The 14,468-nt window shown below is 54.5% G+C and overlaps 2 long non-coding RNA genes across 2 annotated transcripts; one reads left to right on the top strand and one right to left on the bottom strand.

Moving 5' to 3' along the window:
* Positions 1-94: 94 nt before the first annotated feature.
* LOC120387944 lies at positions 95-1,270 on the bottom strand. Its single transcript, XR_005590447.1, has 3 exons — positions 1,185-1,270; positions 921-1,038; positions 95-400 (listed from the first exon to the last, which is right to left on the bottom strand). It is a non-coding gene; the product is annotated as an uncharacterized LOC120387944 (long non-coding RNA).
* Positions 1,271-4,069: 2,799 nt separating this feature from the next.
* LOC120387942 lies at positions 4,070-11,741 on the top strand. The gene is made up of 3 exons (XR_005590442.1): positions 4,070-4,084; positions 10,338-10,511; positions 11,605-11,741. It is a non-coding gene; the product is annotated as an uncharacterized LOC120387942 (long non-coding RNA).
* Positions 11,742-14,468: the final 2,727 nt, after the last annotated feature.

Genomic DNA, 14,468 nt, shown 5'->3' on the forward strand with positions numbered 1-14,468 from the left:
TGTAACTCCTGCAGAAATGAACCAGCAGAGAACCTGGAATAGAGTCCTGCCACCCAACCGAAGCAGATGGGACCTGGCTACAGGGTCAGCTCCAGGTGGGAAAACAGGCTTGGGTCAGGGCCAGCTGCAGAGGGAGTGAAGGAGTCACAGAGTTTCTAACTCCACAGCAAGGCTTGTGTGGGGATCTCACTCTCATTTCTGAGCTATTCGATAGACATCGGCTTCCTTGGTCCCCCGGACAATCCATGCCTCTCACTTTTTCTGGCTGAAGCACAATACTGCCAAGGCCCCGTAGACTGAGCCTGCGTATGATGGGATTTGTGTCTTTGATCTACTCCATGAACTGCGCCCGGAGGTCTGATTTTGTCACTGTCGTGGCAATAGAAGCACTCTGAAGAAACTGAAAAGAGCCAAATCAAGATCTGGATGAGGAGCAGAGATCTTACTGTGGAGTCTGTTCCTGACACTCGTCTTTACCAAATGGCCACTTACTCCCATACAAAGTCTCTGGTGTGTAGGGAGCCAGGTGCTGCTCTTTCAGTTGGTTCAGAACTTAGACTAATACACAAGTCACAAATAAACCCCAGGAAAGGGGGAATCTCCAGGCCCCACTGAGTGCCATGGAGCGACCCTGGGGCAGAAGAAAAGCAGAACCTCAGGAAAAGGTGAGGAGAGAAGCATGGCCTTGGGGCACCGGAGAAACATCTCCTCTTGTCACATGATCCCACCTAGGCACATCCAGCCAGGAGCGATCTCACCCTGTCTCTCCTCCTCTCTGTGCCATGCCCCACCACCATCCATGTGCGGAGAGGAGCTAGCTGGCTGGAAGGCTGCTGAGCTGCTGACAATGTGCCCAGAGCTTACTGGCCTGAGCTGCTCTCCAGAAAGCCCACTTGTGCCTGTCAACTAATGAATCTCACCTCAGTGCAGAAAGTCATGGCGATATTTCTCTGCTCCTCCTCCTTCTCACTCTGGACAATGCTGACGGCCTCTCTGAAAGCTGCAGGGAGCTGAGGGTTCTCAAACTCGATCATGGCTCTGGAACATAGAGCAGAAAGTCCCTTGTGGTTATCAAAGGGGAGAGAGTTCCTCTCTAGTTGCTGGGCTGAGATGGCAGCCTGGAACAGAGGAATATTTCACATGGAAATCCCATTCCCAATGAAGAGGAACCTTTGGGCTCCTACCTTGCAATCACGCCAACACCCTGCGAGTAGTAATTGCGGAGGCTATCATGTCTCAACTCTGCTGTAACTGGATGCCAGCAAATTCCTTCCAGTCTCCAGGCATGGAAAAAGAGTCTTCACAGCCTCCACCGATGTGCTAAAGACAAAAATACCAGTGTCAGGTAAAGAGATCAGCCCCAAGCATGGCAAATCTGCACATGCCCTGGCACACACAGTATGGACAGCAGGAGCTAGCCTCCCAAGGATAGATCTAGTGTGATATCATGGTGCTTCCCTGCCCAATGGGCCCTGTCGACACTGCAGTTCCATTGAGTTTGTAACCAGTTAGTGACACTGTAGCTTCTGAAGATGGTTGATGTCATCACTCAATGCGGTTGAATACTTGATTCTTTACTGTGACAGGTAACAGGACTCAAGCAGGCATGTGGGGCCAGATCCTTAGTTGGCATAAGCGAGCAAAGCTGTGTCAGTTTACACCACCTGAGGTGTCTTCTGGCGCTCTCTTTTTCCCATGTAGATGGAGGCCCCTAACTGTGCCCACAGAACCAGTTGAACTGGTCCCTCTTCCTCCTGTTTACCTGTGACACTGACATCCTGCGGTGCCTGGTCCCATGTGCTGCTGGTGTGGCTCTGTCCACGTTCTGGGACAGAGGCCCACAGATTTGCTCAGGGGTCCTTGGCAAGTGCAGATCCATCACATACTGCACTTGCCTGATGCAGAGGATGAGCATCTAGGGATACATTTCCAGGATGGCTTCTCGGTATCCCCATAGGAAAAGGACCTCGTAAATGGTCCTCATTGCCTGGAGGGGGGGAAGAATTTCACTCAACTATCCCAGTCTGCCATCTGCCCCCATTGCCACTCGCTATTGTCCTTTTGTCATGTCTCAATTCCTCTCCAGTGTATTACAAAATAAGATTGGCTCCTCAGAGCGGAGGAGACATATGAAGGCTCCTGAACCTTCACCCACTCCTGGAAGCAGGATGGAGCCCTGTGGAAAGATCAGAAGAGTTTGGATGATGTTATTCCCCGTTCTTTCTCTTAATGCTGCAGACTCTGTGCTTTGGCTTTCCAGCCATGACTGGACAGGCTGAAACCATCCAGAGTAGATCCGTTCTCATAGGCCCAGTATTTCTGGCCCAGTCAAAAGTGGTGGACATCTCATGATCCCGTGCTGGGAAGATTTCTAGGCAAAATTTACAGAGACAGAAACCTGGATACTTCCAAGACACACCCCAACTGCACCTGCTCACTAAAGGGCCACCTAGAGCTGAAGGCAACTGAGCCAGGGTACCAGCAGAGAAACCACTTAAGATCTGGTTTCAGAGTGGTAGCAAAAACGTTTTGTATCAGCAAAAACAAGGAGTCCTTGTGGCACCTTAGAAACTAACACATTTATTTGGGAATAAGCTTCCGTGTGCTAAAAATCTAATGTCCCCCTGCTGATACTCACACTTTCTTGTCAACTGTTTTAAATGGGCCACCTTGTTTACACTGGCTTCATTAGCACTACAAAAATGCTTTCCACCCCTTCTTGGTGGATGCTTCCACCCCTTGTTGAGATTAGCCCACTTCCACCTTAATTGAATTGGCTGGTTAGCACTGACCCCCCGCACTTGGTAAGGCAACTCCCATCTTTTCATACGCTGTGTATTTATACCTCCCTACTGTCTGTTACACTCCATGCATCTGATGAAAGCATGCACGAAAGCTTATGCCCATATAAATTTGTTAGTCTCTAAGGTGACACAAGGACTCCTCGTTGTTTTTGTATTCTGTGTTGTAATTGAAATCAATATATTTGAAAGTATAAAAAAATTCAAAAGTATTGATAATACATGTAACCTGGTATTCTATTATTGTTTAACAGTGCGATCAAAAGGCCATTAATTGACAGCCCTAGTTATTGGCTTTGGATGGAGCCCAACGGGAAATCAGTAGAAATTCTTTCCCAAACACTCACCCACTGTCCTTCTGAGCTCAGAGCTGCCAAGGCCGGATGACATCCAGCGCCCCGTGAATACTGGCTGAATGCCCTCACATGGATAAGGAGAGTCCTTTTATCCCCCGTTTGTGACAATAGAGACCAACCCCCTGCTGGCTGACAGGGCACATGCAGCAGATCTGGGCGGTGTTGGCAAGGAGCGGTACCGCAGTGCCGGTCCTTGGAGACGTTCTCTGCTTAGGAGAGTGCACGGTGTGAGCTCTCACCGTGCAACCCCCACGCTGCAGTAGTTACTTTCTGCAATCACAGCCCTGATGGAATCACATGGCACAGCCCTGGAGGGGGAAATGCCCAAGAAACCCACCACAGGAGCATTTAACCTCAGAAAGGGGAACTGCCCAGACGTGAGCAGGCTCGTTAAATGGAAATTAAAAGCAACATGCCAGGGTGAAATGCCAGCCAAGCGCACGGAGACTGTTTAAAAACACTGTACTAGAGGCTCACACTAAATGTACACCGCAAACAAAAAACAAACCTGTGCAAGGATAAAAATGCCCCCATGGCTAAACAGCCGAGTAAAAGAGGCACTTAGAGGCCAAAAGGCACCTTTCAATATTGACACCCGACTGTGCAGCCCGGGGGTTCTCCCCCAGGAGTTCTCCTGCTCCTTCGTTGTCACCGCAGGCAAGAGTCTGGCAGTGGGAATGGAGAGGGGGTGTCTGCAGGCAGAGCCTTCCATGGCTACCTGAATGGGAGCCTGGCAGGCTTGTGCCCGTGATGGTGAAGGGCCCAGATTCAATCCCCATCCGTGCCCATGGTGTCTCCGTGTGGCCATGGGTTCCCTTACCCATCACCGCAGGCTGTTCAGTAGGTGGAGGAGAACCTGGCCATGGAAGAGGCAGCGTCTCTGGACTGAGCAGCACCGGAGCTGGGGGAGCCAGGCAGGAGCTTCTGGTACGGGAGGTTTCACGTGCGGTCCATGGAGCTGGAGAGGACAGAGCTGGGCCCAGAGTCCTGGGGCAGCTCTCAGTTAGTTCCTGTAAGACCCAAAGGAGAATGTCAGATTCAGGCCCTACTGACCCCTGGGCACTTCCCAGAGAGGCTGCCCAGACACAGCCAGCAGGATCCTCTGGCAACACAGCTGGGCCCTGTCCTCCCGATTCCTTCCTTCCCTTCCCACTTGGCCCAGCCTCTCACAGCTGCCCCCTACCTTTCTACCGCCAGCCTCGCCTTACCCCCCAATCCCACGATTCCCACCTACCCCCAGCGCTTACGCCCAGAATTTCCCCTTGGCTGCTGCCCAGTCCTCAGCCCCAGGAATCCCTGCTCTTTGCTGTCCTCTCCAGTGCCACCGATCTGCTTCCCTGCCAAGGGAGCCCCCTCCTTGTCCAAGGTCTCCTGCCCTCCCGCCAGGTCCCCACAGCCGTCTCTCACTCACTGCTGTCTTCTCCGCCAGGGCCGCTTTGGAGCAGGGCCATTCCAGGCTGTCCAGCCACCCTTCTGTGCGGTGAAGCACATCGGAGCAGGGGGGGGGGAGACGATGGTTCATAGAGTTTCATAGAGCTTAAGGCCAGAAGGTACCATTGGATCATCTCATCTGATCTCCTGAATGTTCCAGGCCATTAAATTTCACCCACCTACAATTTGAGTCTCTCACTGTAGGTCATTTTCTCCAGCTCTCAGATCATTTGTGTGACTCTTTCTGCACCCTCTCCAATTTAACACCATCCTTTAAAAACACAGACACCAGAACTGGACGTCACCATTCCATTATCTCTCTCACCAATGCTATAGAGAGAGGTAAGATCCCCTCCTTGCTCCTACTCATTACTTCCCTATTTATGCATCTGGGCAAGGGGGACCTGGCCATGGAGGTGGAGGAGGACTTGGCTTTGCCCTCCTCATCCTCTTCCTCATCCAAGTCATCCTCTTCCGCTTTCTTCTCCATGACGACATGCTCCATTCCCATGGCCCGGTCCTCCCCCTCCTCCACTTCCTCCTCTATGGTCAGGTCCTCCCTGGACAGGTTCTCCTCCTCCTTTTCCTCCTTCTCGTCCTCCTCTCTGGCCAGGTCCTCTTGCTCCTCCTCCTCCAGGGCTAGGTCCATCTCCTTCTCTTCTTCATCCCCCTGCATTGGCACATCCTCGTCCTCCTCTGTTCCTGGGTCCTCCTAGTCTATAGCCAGGTCCTCTACCTCCTCTTCCGCCTCTTCTTCCCCCTGCATGGCCACATCCTCCTCCTTCTCCTCTGTGACCAGGTCCTCTTCCTCCTGCTCATTCTCCGGGGCCAAGTCCTAATCCTCCTCCACTTCCTTTCCCTCCATAGCCAGTACCTCTTCTTCCTTCTCTTCTTTCTTCTGAATGGCCACATCCTCGTCCTCCTCCATTGCCAGGTCCTCTTCCTTCTCCTCCTGCTAATTCAGGTCCTCCTTTCCCTCCTCTGTAGCCAGGTCCTCCTCCTCTCCACCTGCTCCATGGCCAGGTGCTCCACTACTGTGGCCAGGTCCTCCTCCTCTTCCTCCACAGGCAGGTGCTCCTCTTGCTGCTCCATGGCCAGGTCCTTCTCTTCTTCCTTTTGCTCCATGATCAGGTGTTCCTCCACCAGGGCCACGTCCTTCCTTTACCTTCTTCTTCCTCTTCTTTTACCTTCTTCTTCCTCCTCCGTCTCTGTGGTCAAGTCCTCTTCCTCTTCTGTGGAGAGGTGCTTGACCTCCTCCTCTTCTGCAGACACGTTCTCCTCCTCCTCCTCCTCTTCTTCCTCTTCTGCAGACAAGTTCTCATCCTCCTCCTTTTCCTCCTCTACGGATATGTCCGCCTCGTCCTTTTCCTCTGTGGTCAAGTCCTCCTCCTCTTTTATGGCTAGGTCCTCCACCTCCTCCTCTTTTTCTGTGATCAGGACTTGCTCTTCCTGCTTCTCCTCCTCCTCTGTCTCTAGCTCTTCCTCCTCTTCCTCTCCTTCTGCGGCTGGGTCTTCATTCTCCTCAGCCTTCTCCTCAGGGGCAAGGTCCTTCTCTGACTGGTCGGTGGGGGGTCTCTGCATCAGAGAGACAAGGGCAGAGGGTGACTCTTGCTGGGAAGGGGGGAAGAGGAAGGACAGGGGTGTAAAGGGATGGGGAGAGAAGATTTAATGTTTTCCCCTCCCATGTTAGCATCCAAAGGCAGAGAGATCCCCACACTGCCCCTCCCACAGACCCCAGGCCCCATAGCAGACAAGTCCCGACACTGTCCTCTCACAGACCTCTCAGCCCCAGGGCCCCATGGCAGAGAGATCATAGAATCATAGAATCTCAGGGTTGGAAGGACCTCAGGAGGTATCTAGTCCAACCCCTGCTCAAAGCAGGACCAAACCCAACTAAATCATCCCAACCAGGGCTTTGTCAAGCCTGACCTTAAAACCTCTAAGGAAGGAGATTCCACCACCTCCCTAGGTAACCCATTCCAGTTCTTCACCACTCTACTAGTGAAAAAGTTTTTCCTAATGTCCAAACTAAGCCTTCCCTTCTGCAACTTGAGACCATTACTCCTTGTTCTGTAATCTTCTACCACTGAGAACAGTCTAGATCCATCCTCTTTGGAACCCCTTTCAGGTAGTTGAAAGCAGCTATCAAATCCCCCCTCATTCTTCTCTTCTGAAGACTAAACAATCCCAGTTACCTCAGCCTCTCCTCATAAGTCATGTGCTCCAGCCCCCTAATCATTTTTGTTGCCCTCCGCTGGACTCTCTCCAATTTATCCACATCCTTCTTGTAGTGTGGGGCCCAAAACTGGACACAGTACTCCAAATGAGGCCTCACCAGTGCTGAATAGAGGGGATGATCACATCCCTTGATCTGCTGGAAATGCCCCTACTTATACAACCCAAAATGCCATTAGTCTTCTTGGCAACAAGGGCACACTGTTGAATCATATTCAGCTTTTCGTCCACCGTAACCCCTAGGTACTTTTCTGAAGAACTGCTGCCCAGCCATTCGGTCCCTAGTCTGTAGCAGTGCAGGGGATTCTTCCGTTCTAAGTACAGGATTCTGCACTTGTCCTTGCTGAACCTCATCATATTTCTTTTGGTCCAATCCTCTAATTCCCCACACTGTCCCTCTCACAGACCTCTCAGCCCCAGGGCCCCATGGCAGAGAGATCCCCACACTGCCCCGCCCACAGACCCCTCAGCCCCAGGGCTCCATGGCAGAGAGAGCCCCACACTGACCCTTGCACAGACCCCTGAGCCCCAGGGCCCCATGACAGAGAGAACCCCACACTGCCCCTCCCATAGACCCCTCAGCTCCAGGGCCCCATGGCAGAGAGATCCCCACACTGACCCTTGCACAGACCCCTGAGCCCCAGGGCCCCATGACAGAGAGAACCCCACACTGCCCCTCCCATAGACCCCTCAGCTCCAGGGCCCCATGGCAGAGAGATCCCCACACTGCCCCTCCCAAAGACCCCTCAGCCCTATTCCCCATGGCAGAGAGATCCCCACACTGCCCCTCCCACACACCCCAAGCCCCATAGCAGACAAGCCTGACACTGCCCTCTCACAGACCCTCAGCCCCAGAGCCCCATGGCAGAGAGATCCCCACACTGCCCCTCCCACAGATCCCTCAGCCCCAGGGCCCCATGGCAGAGAGATCCCCACACTGCCCCTCCCATAGACCCCTCAGCCCTATGGCCCCATGGCACAGAGATCCCCACACTGCCCCTCCCACAGACCCCTAAGCCCCAGGCCCCCTGGCACAGAGATCCCCACACAGCCCCACCCACACACCCCCAGCCCCCAAGCAGAAAAACCCCGACACAGCCCCGCACACAGACCCCTCAGCCCCAGGGCACCATGGCAGAGAGATCCCCACACTGCCCCTCCCACTGTGTCCTTCCTACCGCAGTAAGTCGTCCTAACTGATGCTGCTCCAGCCACATGACTAACACAGCTGGATTCGAGGTAGCTTAGGTCGACTTACTGCTGTGTCTACGCTGTGCTGGGCCGACGGGAGACTTACCTTACTCCTGTCGTTCCCGGTGTAGTCCCAGAGTTGCCCGGAGAGCGCTCTGCTGTCAATTTAGTGGGTCTTCACTAGACCCCCACTAAATCGACCCTGGTGCATCGATCGCAGCAGACAGCCTCACAGCTGTGCTGCGCATCCACCCTGCACTACTCAGCCCCGAGTCAGAAATTCAGCTCCTGTGGGGTGTGTCACCCTGCTCAGCTGAAGATGCTCCCCGAGTCCCCAGTGATTTCTGCGATAACTTGTCTCCAGCCTGTTTGGGTCCATACGCTTCCCACGGGGAGGCTGTGCGTGGTCTAGTGACAAGCTCTGGTTGCTCAGGCCTGTCAGGAAGGCGAGCTCCGGGAACATTGACACTCTGGAGATCCTCAGTGGAAGCACAGGCGGTGGGTATAATAGTGGGGAAGCCTCCTGGCACAGCTGCCGCCAACCAGGCCCCGGATGCCTGGGCCCCAGTGCCCAGCCTGTGCTCCATCTCTTCCTGTATCTGCTTCCCACTTCTCCCAACCCCATCTGCCCACTGCTGCCTGGCTGAGTTCCCCTCTCCTCCACTGCACCCCTGTCTCTGGGGTCCCTGCTGCTCACCGTGTGCCTCCTCTTCTCCACCCTCCCCGCTGGGTCAGTCCTGGGGCTGATTTATGCAACATCTTCATAAATGATCTGGATGATGGGATGGATTGCACCTCAGCAAGTTCGCACATGACCCTAAGCTGGGGAGGGGTAGATATGCTGGAGGGTAGGGATAGGGTCCAGAGTGACCTACACAAATTACAGGATTGGGCCAAAAAAATCTGATGAGGTTCAAGAAGGACAAGTGCAGAGTCCTGCACTTAGGACAGAAGAATCCCATGCACTGGTAAAGACTGAGACCGACTGGCTAAGCGGCAGTTCTGCAGAAAGTGACGTGAGGATTACAGTGGATGCTAACTCATATCAAGCTTCTCAGTGTGCCCTTGTTGCCAAGAAGGCTAACGGCATATTGGGCTGCATTAGTAGGAGCATTGCCAGCAGCTCGAGGGAGGTGATTTTTTCCCCTCTATTCAACACTGATGAGGCCAAATCTGGAGTATTGTGTCCCGTTTTGGGCCCCCCCACTACAGAAAGGATGTGGAAAAATTGGAGACAGTCCAGCAGAGGGCAAGGAAAATGATTAGGGGGCTGGGGCAGATGATGTATGAGGAGAGGCTGAGGGAACTGGGCTTATTTAGTTTACAGAAGAGAAGAGTGAGGCGGGATTTGATAGCAGCCTTCAACTACCTGAAGGGAGGTTCCAAAGAGAATGGAGCTTGGCTGTGCTCAGTGGTGGCAGATGACAGAACAAGGAGCTATGATCTCAAGTTGCAGTGGGGGAGGTCTAGGTTGGATATTAGGAAACACTATTTCACTAGGAGAGCGGTGAAGCACTGGGATGGGTTCCCTAGGGAGGTGGTGGAATCTCCATCCTTAGAGGTTTTTAAGGCCCAGCTCGACAAAGCCCTGGCTGGGATGATTTAGTTGGTGTTGGTCCTGCCATGAGCAGGGGGTTGGACTGATGACCTCCTGAGGTCCCTTCCAACCTCATCTTCTATGAGTCTATCAGTCCTTTGTCCATCCCCTCAGTAGGCACCAACTTCCCTCTGGCCAGTGGTGCTCAACTACGCTCTGCCCCAGGCCCTCCCCACTCCACCTCTTCCCCAAAGCACCGCCCCACCTTTTCCCTGGTCTGCCCCGCTGCACCCCCAAATCAACCCTTTCCTCTGCCCCCTCTCTTCCTAACCCTGTTCCACCCTCGCCCCACTTCTATCCCACCCCACCTCGCCTCTCCTCCATCTCCTCCCCCAAGTATACCATCTCCCCCTCCGCCCCGACCCTCCTGGAGTATCCTGAATTCCATGAAAGAGCTGTTTTGTGGTGGGCAGGAAGTGCTGGGAGGGAGCAGGAGGAGTTGCTCACTGGGGCCACTTGCATGCGAGACGCACTGCAGGCAGGGCAGAGCTTGGCTGCCAGTGGGTGCTAAGCACCCACTAATTTTTCCTTGTGGGTGCTTCACGCCCAGAGCACCCATGCAATTGGAGTCTATAATCCCCCTCCTCCAAATCAAAATCCCTAGAGATTTTGGGTGTCTCTCTCACTGTTGTTAATGTTACAAACTCTTCTGTGTGTGTGTCTCTCTGGGTGGGTGTCCAGGTGTGTTTATGGTTAAATTTATTGTGATGTCATGTATCCCAACAGCAAAGAATGTTCTGCTTCAGCATTCTTGCCCGGCCTTCAGTCTGCCAACTGGCTTGGTTGACAACGGCTGGTGACCCAAGGAGCTGCTGATAGACGCGGACTAGCCATCTCTCAACAACTTCTTGAATCAGCTATTTCCACAGGTGTTCGAACGAAGATGAGTTTTTACAGAAGGTAATTCCCAGATTCTGTTTCTGCTCCTTAGATCGCACATGGCAGGTTGGTGCCTCTTTCTCCTAGCCCAGGGGTGGCCAACCTGTGGCTCCGGAGCCGCATGCGGCTCTTCAGAGGTTACTATGCAGCTCCTTGCATAGGCGCTGACTCCCAGGCTGGAGCTACAGATGCTGACGTTCCAATACGCTGTGGGGTGCTCACTGCTCAACCCCCGGCTCTGCCCCAGCTCCTGCCACCACCCCACCCCTTCCCCCAAGGCCCCTGCCCCTAGCCCCGAGCCTGCCATGCCCTCGCTCCTCCCCCCTCCCCACCACAGCCTCCTGCGCACTGCCAAACAGCTGATTGCAGCGGGCGGGAGGAGTGGGGAGGGAGGGGGAGGCGCTGATTGGGGGGGCTGCCGGTGGGAGGGAGATGCCGGGGGCTGGGGCGGTAGTGGATGAGGGCTGCTGACATATGACTGTGGCTCTTGGCAATGTTCACTGGTAAATTCTGGCTCCTTCTCAGGCTCAGGTCGGCCACCCATGTCCTAGGGACTGGTGGGGGCCAGGGTTGCAACAGTCAGGTCTCAACGTTCCGTTTTGATTTGAACGTCGGCATCTTTCAGCTCCCTCCTGCGCCAGCCTCTCACCTTCTCTGGAGGCAGATTTCCACTGTTTTAACTTTCAGCAGACGAGTGGGGTGAATTTCCAGGGTATCACCTAAAGGGAAGATAACAAAACTGGTGTAGAATTTAGACTGATATCTCCATAAATAGTATTTCCTCTGGAGTTGCCCCAATGCACTCCTTTGCCTTCCCGTTGGGAATAGAAACCTTTGTCTCATGTAATGATTGTCTAATGTAGGTGTATTGTTCATTCCTCTGGGGCACTGGCTACTGTCTGAACACAGGATAATGGGCTAGATGGACCTTTGGTTGGACCCAGGATGGGTGGTCTTGGGTTGCTTATGTTCTCGGTTGTATGAACCAGTCCTGACTATTAGAGGAGCAGATGGCTTCAAAAGACCGGTCTCCTGGACCTGTGAATCCTGGGCAAACTAATTCCTTCCTTTAGAGAATGACAGAAAACCCATTTCCTCCTTCTTTCTATTCCAGGCTTCATTCCTTTTTCCAAAGACTCATCTCTAGGGAGCACAGAGAGATCCATGTGCACAAAGTGCTTGTCCAACCTGTAGCAATGGAGGCATGCTCTGACTTTAGCCAGCAAGAACAGGCCTTGCCAGAGAAGCCCAGAGAAGGAAATGTTCATGGTCCATCCTGTCAGGCATGAAGAGACTCTGTGTCTGTAACCAATCTGACACCTCGATGGCAGACAGGGATGAGGAGAGAACAATTTCTCACAAAGAAGGTGGAGGCACTTGTCCCGAAGAAGATAGCAGCTGAGAACCAGGTGGAGTCAGAGGAGGTGAAGCTGCAGGAGGATACAGGGAAAGTTGAACTGGATCCTACAGGTGAGGATTCAATCCACATGGTTAGCGAGGAGCATGTGAGGAATACTCACACCAGTCACCCTACAAGCCTTACACATCAGGGCCTTCTCACGGGACAGCGATGGGGACCAGGGCCGGCTCTGGCTTTTTTGCCACCCCAAGCAAAAAAAAAAAAAAAAAATTGTGCAGAGGCCGAAGTGGCGATGGGGTTGGGGGGAACAAACCTGCCAGCCAGCGGAAACAGCAAAGGGGGGAAACCAACCTGCCAGCCAGCCGCGAGCATCAAAGGGGCGGGAAACCTGCCGCCGGTTGGAGCAACAAGGGGGGGGGCTCAAAACAAACCGGCCGGCCGGAGCAGCGAAGTGGGGGGGGGGAAACCAACCTCCTGGCCGGAGCAGCAAAGGGGGTGGGTGGGAAACCTGCTGGCCGGTCGGAGTGACGAAGGGGGCGGGGGGAGGGATGAATCAAACCTGCTGGCTGGAGCAGTGAAGGGGGGGGCGTGAAACAAACCTGCCGGTCGGAGCGATGGGGGGGGGGCATGAAACAAACCGCCCAGCCGGCCGGAGCAGTGAAGGGGAGTGAACAAACCTGCCGGCCATAGCAGCAAAGGAGGGAGCAGCAGGAAACCTGCCGGCCGGTCAGAGCAGCGGGGGGCGGGGGTGTGTGCGAAACAAACCGCCCAGCCGGCCGGAGCAGTGAAGGGGGGTGAACAAACCTGCCGGCCATAGCAGCAAAGGAGGGAGCAGCAGGAAACCTGCCGGCCGGTCGGAGCAGCGGGGGGCGGGGGTGTGTGCGAAACAAACCGCCCAGCCGGCCGGAGCAGTGAAGGGGAGTGAACAAACCTGCCGGCCATAGCAGCAAAGGAGGGAGCAGCAGGAAACCTGCCGGCCGGTCGGAGCAGCGGGGGGCGGGGGTGTGTGCGAAACAAACCGCCCAGCCAGCTGGAGCACCGAAGGGAAGAAAAAATAAAAAACCAAAAAGAAAAAAAATACCTGCGGGGCGACGGGAACACGGGTGCAGGGGGACTCCGAGCCCTGCAGACCCCGGGCAGCGGAGTGCACACTCCAGCTAGCGTGGGGGGTGGAGACAAGGGGGGCGGCCAGGGCTTCCTTAAGTGGGGTGCTCGCGCTGCCTGCTGGGAGGGCTCCACGCTGCTCCGGTGGGCGGGCTGCTGGGCTTGCTGCAGACCTGGCACCGCTCCCAGCAGCTCCCCTCCTCTGCGCTGCCACAAACCAAAAAGAAAAAAACCTGCCGAGGCAGCGGAAGCAGCAAAGCCCCCCCCCCAAAATGGGATTGGACGGACTGCCGCCCCTTGGAATCTGCCGCCCCAAGCACCAGCTTGCTCGGCTGCTGCCTGGAGCCGGCCCTGATGGGTACCTCAGACTCTGGAATCCATTTAGTGCCAGATCCTTTTGGCAAGGGTGGCCGAGGTCCATCTCTGAGGTGGGGAGAGCTGAGTGTGTCAGGTCACCCCCCCTCTGGGGGTCTGGCACTGTGGGGTGGGGAGTACTAACATTGCTCCGGGCTGTAAGGAGAACAGAGAGGCTGGACGTTGTAGGAAATCATTTCTTGTCTCCTGGATCGGGTCCATTTCATCAGTAAAATGCTCCAGAGGTCCCAGCTGGGAACCGTACCAGAGCTGAGCCATTACTTCTTGGGGGGTTAAATGCAAATGAGGCCCGTTGCCCATCACTGACAGGGAAGGTGTGCAAGGGGAGGGGACAAGTAGAAAACACCATGGAAAAGAAACTTGCCCCCAGGTCCGAGGAAGCCTCGTGTGGTAAAAGCCCCCAGCAAAGATCCATGAGATCGGAGTTCTCTGCTTAGCTGCCAACAACCTTCAGTCTGACCCTGGGCAATTCACTTCAGGGCTCTGGGCCCGACCTCCATCCTCTGTAAAGCAGGGATACTACATGGAAAAGGGAAATGTTACGAATGTTTCTTTCTGCTCCAGGGACGAAGAAGGAGGCGCGGAGTCGCAGGGGAAGTGGGAAAAGGGAGCCCAGAAGAGCAGGAAGAAGAGCGCACTCCCACCCCTCATTACCAAGCAGCTCCCATATGACCATGGTAATGACGCTTTGTGACTGTGCTATTGGAAAGCCTCCTGCTGGGTGTATTAATATCTCCCGGAGCTGGGATCTCTGACAGGAGACCTACCTGCCCCTTGCTCAGGAGCTGAAAGGAAACACTCTTCAAGTGTGATCGACCCCAGCCAGTCTTTACGAGTTTCTCTGGGTTGCTTGAACGAGGCCCAGGTTGACAAAGGGGTTCAGGCACCTCTGGAAGTTCTGTGGTGCTTTGTGGGATCTGCAGAAGTGCCTGACTCAGGTGCCTGATTCTGATGCACTCTCCATGGGACACAGGCACTGCTGAAAATCCTACCAGGCCCCTCCCTGCACTTGTAGGGGTAACCCACACACCTGCTGGGTGGGGTGTTCTGGCCCGTCTAGTGGCACCAGGACCACTTAGAGACAGAGATCAAAGGAGTCTGCTCTAGAGCCTTAGCTAACAGCCAGTTGGGTTTTAGCT

Source organism: Mauremys reevesii, linkage group 21, assembly GCF_016161935.1.
Source record: "Mauremys reevesii isolate NIE-2019 linkage group 21, ASM1616193v1, whole genome shotgun sequence".
Lineage (NCBI taxonomy): Eukaryota > Metazoa > Chordata > Testudines > Geoemydidae > Mauremys > Mauremys reevesii.